Raw genomic sequence first — 6000 nt, 5'->3', positions numbered from 1 at the left:
ATATTGCTTTCATAGTTCAAGTCATAGAAATATGACAGCAGCTGTGCTGCTTCAGACCATTTAACTCAGTACTTCTTCTGAGGTAAGGACTATTAAGAAAAACAAAAAGTAAAATCATATCCACCATACACTGTAACCCTACCTCAGTACTGCCCTAGCCTTCAAGGGCTCTCACCATCACTCTCAGGAATATCCTGAGCCTGTTAATGTCTTGTCTATTTATTCCCATTCAGAGCTGGTCTCTGCAGGAACCCATGTGGACTTCCTATATGTGCAGTGTCCTCTGTCACTGGAGCTTTAAATGTGAGACCCAGCCCAGCAGCTTGGGGCAGCTGTTGAGATACCATTCTGATTTTCAGGAACTCCTTTCACTGTGCCTGGAGACAGAATGCTGGCTGGGTTAGCTGCTGGCCTGACTCTGCACAGCATTTCTCATGCTTTCTTCCAGTGTTTGTTGTTTCTCTGGTTTTCCCATCAGCCCTTGGAAGTAAACTATGTCCTTTGGCTGTGAGACAGCTCTTGGCCAGAGGAATGGGTCAGCTGGAGCTATTGCAGCTGGCACATCTTCCTCCAGCCCTTACATACCCCTAGCTGGAGGAACGTGGGGACTTGCAGCATCTGTAACTAAACCTCTTTACACAACAAAAGCCTTGGTTTCCTCACTTAGGAATTTGTGATCATCTGCAGGTGCTCCACTCCTTATATATGGGTGCATCTCTTCACTGTAGGTCAAAAATAATTCCTACTACAGGTCACCTCAAAAGGCCCACCTCTGTACTCACAGTGGAAAATACTTTGCTGACACCAAACCAGGAGCTTTTAGTGGAAGAAAATAATCCATTCTGCATCTAAGGCAAGAGAATTTCCGCTATGCTGGGGCATGTAAAGGAACATGGTGATCCGGGAGGTGGCCCACTCAGGAAATCTAAAGATCATCATGCTGATTTATCTTCAAAGAAAAAAGCCAAGAGCAATGAATATGTCCATATTCAGTACATTTGTGGCTAGAGAGGGGTAGGTACAAAGATAAAATGGCACTTTCCTGCTTCACATGTCCCACAAGTAGCTCAAAATGCAACATATGGTCATAATCAGTAATTATGTGCAGTGCTGCTGTCTTGATTCTTCCTCACCTCCTCCCTTCTTCACCAGGCCAGGCCACAAAGACTTCATAATGCTGCCAAGTCCAGGTCAAATTTTTGCAAAGCATTATAAGAATCTTAGCTTTTTTTCCAATTAATGTCTTATTCAGTTGAGCTGGTATTTAGCTGACGTGTTTTCTTTTGCAAAATGCGTACTTTGATTTAACTCCCATTATGATGTGGCCAAGAATTCTCATTTCATTTCCTATGGAAGATCATTTCATACTATCCACCTACTCTAGAAATGGAAATAGCCACCATCCTGTATTAATCACATCCTTGAGAGAAATGTCTCAAGTCCTCTAGGCCAATTCCAGCTAGGAGCTATTGTAATTTACAAGTGCAAACATATGAGTAAGGTGGTTGGTGGTTGTTTTTTTGAGATACACAGCTGTGAGTATTAAGCCAGCCAGAGGCCATCTTTTTTGGTGGGTTTCAAGGAAGAGAGATAAAATGAAGAACAGAAGTAAATACATGGCCTGACTCAGAGATTCCTGAAGCCTCACCAAACCCATTAAGTCCTTCTCTTCCATAAATCTTAGTCTATCCAAAGATACCAGCAACTGCTCACGACCTCCCATAGCTGGGACAGAAAAATCCAGCCATGGCAGCCCTGCATTTTTAAGGGTACATGTGCACGTTTTTGAGATATCATGTGCACACAAGGAGCATGTCAGGGGCTGCTCTGGGACCCTCAGTCATCAGGGGACCTTCATGTATCTTAATGCATATACTACTACAAAGCTTTAAGAATGACCATCTGACTGCTCACTACAAAATCTACTGCTACTGAGAACTAATGAATTATGAACCACACTGCCCCAGCCTCCTTGTGCTAATTGCTTTAATCACTTTCTGCAGTCTCATCTTCACCATTAGTTCTGGAACTCAGAATATTCTGCCTGAGCCATAACCATGACAGGATTTCGATTTGGCTGCACTTATTATTGATATTAGTATTAACAACAACTACAACAATAATAATATTTTAATAGACAAAGGTTCTAGAAAGACTTTGAAACCTCCTGATCCACTTCCATTTTGCAAATTCTCTTCAATTTACAAACTCTGTGGCTATAGATTTTTAATATGGGAGTAAAAAAAATGAAAAGCACTACATATCACTAGGAAAAAAAATTTGCAAGGTCCCTTGGGATCTGAGCACACTATCCAAGGTAAGGACTGGAAACTGAGGACTGGTCATTTCAGGCAGCCAGTGCTTTCTGCCCCCAAGAATGCTGTGACATTCCATTTCAGGTGATCATGATGCACTGACTGGTCTTCTCTGATGGCAGCCTTGAGGCAATTCTTCTTCATGGACTCCAGGGGCCTACTGTCCATTTTCTGCCTGGTTTCCCATAAACAATTCAGCATCCAAGACTCTAAGATTTTCTCACCATGTAAATATTGGATCCATTTATTCCCAGCTCAGGGGACTAGATCATTAAATTAGGTACAAATTCCTCATCTATCACTATGTCAAGTAAATTCTAGGACTCTCAGTTGCCTGGGTAGCACATGGCCAGTAATGATCCTCCAGCCATTATCCAGAGCAGATCTGCTGAATGCAGATGCCTGATGAGGTGGTCTCAAATCATAGTCTTCTTCTTGGAATAACCAAGGCAAGAGTTGCTCGATTAGATCTAATTGATATATGCTGGAGGCTGATTAAGAAACACAGCTCTGCAGAGCTCTACTACTCCCCACATCCCAGCTATGAGGCTCTGGATTAACAGTTGCACAGACTCAAAGGCCAAAACTCTCAATTTCCACTAAATTCCCTGCTAGTTCTTACAAAGGACAGAAAAAACACTAAAAAATAATGATTACAGTATAATTCAGAACAGCAGTTGTCAAAGTATCTTCTTTTTTTTCTCCCTCTTGGTGTGCTGTATTTTTCTTTAATGCTGTGGCTTGGCATTATTAACAGCAGAATTTCATTATGATCTCATGTAAACAGTGTGGCTTTTATTGGAAGGGGAGAGGTTCAGTCTCAGGCATCAGTAGGTGGAGGCACTGCACAGCACAGGGCTGGTGTGGCTCACAGCTCCAGGGGTTTCAGGATCCCCACAGCCAGCTTCTGTGGCTCACCAACCCTCACCCTGGAACACCCACCCAATGTTTTCTCATCCTCAGCTGTCTGCTCTCTTGGACGTGATCCTTTTCTTAATAATAAGCCAATTCATCTTCTAATTTAGGTATCCAACTAACTTTATGGTCCAATACTGCAAAAATGTCAAACATGCCAAAGTTAGCAGCTTTTAAAAAGTGACAGCAGACGGTGCTGGCACATCTTTGGCTCATTTAAATACATATGTGTATCAAGCCATTCAGTTCTAGGATGAGGAAACATATTTTTATGAAAAACTTGGCTTTTCTTTTAAAAGTCAGCATGTGGTCTATTCTCTTCAGTCTCTGAGGAGAATTAAGTCCCATTTACTTTAAAAATACAGGAATCAGAGCCAGATATCAAGCAGAACCAGATGTCACGACCCAGAAGAGAGCATAAACAGATGGAAGGGGGACATATGGCACACAAGTTTTTTCCCACTGTGAGTGTCCCTGTCCAGACAGCTCTTTAGCTTTTTCCCTGTTTGTTCCTGGAGGCAATATGTACGGGAGTTAACTGCCAAGGCTTTTTTCTGTTTTAAAGAGACAGATGAATGTTATTTTTTGTAACTCCCAAACACTCTGCTTATTTACCATTCCAGAATTTATACATTTTACCTCTCAGTAGGGTCTTTAAACAGAATCATGGAATATTCTGAGTTGCAAGAGACCCACAAGCATCATCAAGTCCAAGTCTAAAGTGAATGGCCCATATGGGGATAAAAAATGCAACAGTTGCTTTATTAGTGCCATGCTCTAAGCAACTGAGCTGATCTCAGGGTGCTAAAGATGCATTTGTCCTGCCATTTCTGCTATGTTCCATTTGAAATTATGTAGTTGTTTCATACCTTACCTAAAAAGTAGAGGTGTAGTTGATACAGTCTGAGTGTCTGTCCCTAGGAGTGAGAGGTCAGAAAAGAGCAGATAGGTTGAATTTCTTTCCAAATCCAATGTTTGTCCAAGTCCCCCAATTCCATGGCATGGAGAAATAGTAATGTCATGCGTATTTGGAAAAAAAAAAATAGAAAACAAACAAACAATGTGGATATTAGAAACAATGTGTTCAAAGAGAGAAAAAAATGCCTTCTTAAGGACTTGTTCCCTTCACATCTTCAGGGGATGTTAGATAAACAGGGAAAGAAAGTGCAAAATATCAACTCTCGAGGAGAGATGAAGCAGCACTGGGGTGTGTTGCCATAGACAGTGCAGGAAAACAAAGCACTCCACTTATGCATATAGCCAGTGAGATAAAGGAAATAGATTAAACCATGGATTTTAAAAACTGCCAACAGAAATAAATCCCATCAGGGAAAGTTGAATGAAAAAGAAAGAAAAAAACTAAATGAGACAGTGTTCAAAATTCCCTTCTTACTACAGCCACTACTATGCTCAAGAAAAAAAAAATCAAACTAGGGCAAAGACAAATGAGAGGCTGACAGCAGAAATGAGCCAGAAATATTTACACATCTAAGTCACTTGATCTGGAGTACCAATTCAAAATCAACTTTTTGGAGCAAAAAATTCACCTTAATGACTTGATGACCTTTTTACCTTTCTTCAGGATGAGACAGTAACCGCTGATAAACACTGCCAAGCAGGGCTCTAACTCCAGCTGCAATCCCACAGTGTCCCAGGTGCTCTCTCAGAGGTGTCACACAGACTGTACATTTTAACTGTGCCCCTCAATGCCCAGCAGACATCAGACTCCTTTTTTTTCAATCAATTTTAAAATGGGAAGCAATCTTAAAGTGGGCTGAGGAAGAGATGTTTCTACTACTACTATTTTCTAACTCCCTTTTAGTGACTAATGTTCAGTCTGTCTCAACAAACACATTGAGTACTGGTTAATACTATCCTAAATTAAAAGAGAATAAACATGCACATCAAGTGGTGTGCTTTGCCTTTACTCTTGAGAATAATGAATGTAAAGATGAGAGGCAGAAATGCTATTGCTCCTGTGTTCATGAGCTGCAGCATCTATGACTAAACCTGAGACCTGGAAATACCCTGAAGGAAAGTTGCTAGCCACTGATTTTATTTACATGTATTCCAAAGCTCTACAATATAATACTTCCTTGGTACTTTTAGGGAAAAGGTCTCTCCTTAGCACAGATGTCATAAATAATAACTGTATCCTGCCTGCTTCATCTTCAAGCTAACTGCAGCTATGGAGGGAAGCAGAGTCACTGAGCTACCATAGTGTCTGAACAAAAGGCAGGATTAGCTTACCTCTCAAGCAGAAGCTCAAGTTACCAAGATAAAGGGAAAATGTAAAATTGCTCTTGCACTGTTCTACTTTCTAGGATGCAATACAGAGGTAAATTTAAAGAAAAAGAAAAAACAACGACAACAACAACAACAAAACACATACCAAAGTCAGGGATGTCCTGTCTGGGGCTACTGCATTAACTCTACCAGGTCCTAAAAACTCATTCTGATCTCAGAGTACATTCCTCTCAATCACATAAACCTCTATCAGTGAATTAATACAGTCATAGATGCTGTGCTGGTTTTCCATGGGAGGCTGGGAAGAGACACAGCTGGGAGAGGGGACCTAAACCAACCAAAGGGATATTCCAGATCAGATGACATTGTACTCAGCATATAAAGTGGGGGGAAGAAGGAAGAATAGGGGGATGTTTGGAGTGATGGTGTTTGTCTTCCCAAGTAACCATTGCACATGATGGGGTCCTGCTGTCCTGGAAATTGTTGAACACCTGCCTGCCTGTGGGAAGCAATTAATTTCCTT

Source organism: Lonchura striata, chromosome 2 (assembly GCF_046129695.1).
Source record: "Lonchura striata isolate bLonStr1 chromosome 2, bLonStr1.mat, whole genome shotgun sequence".
NCBI classification, from domain to species: Eukaryota; Metazoa; Chordata; class Aves; order Passeriformes; family Estrildidae; genus Lonchura; species Lonchura striata.
This window is presented reverse-complemented; position numbering follows the sequence as displayed.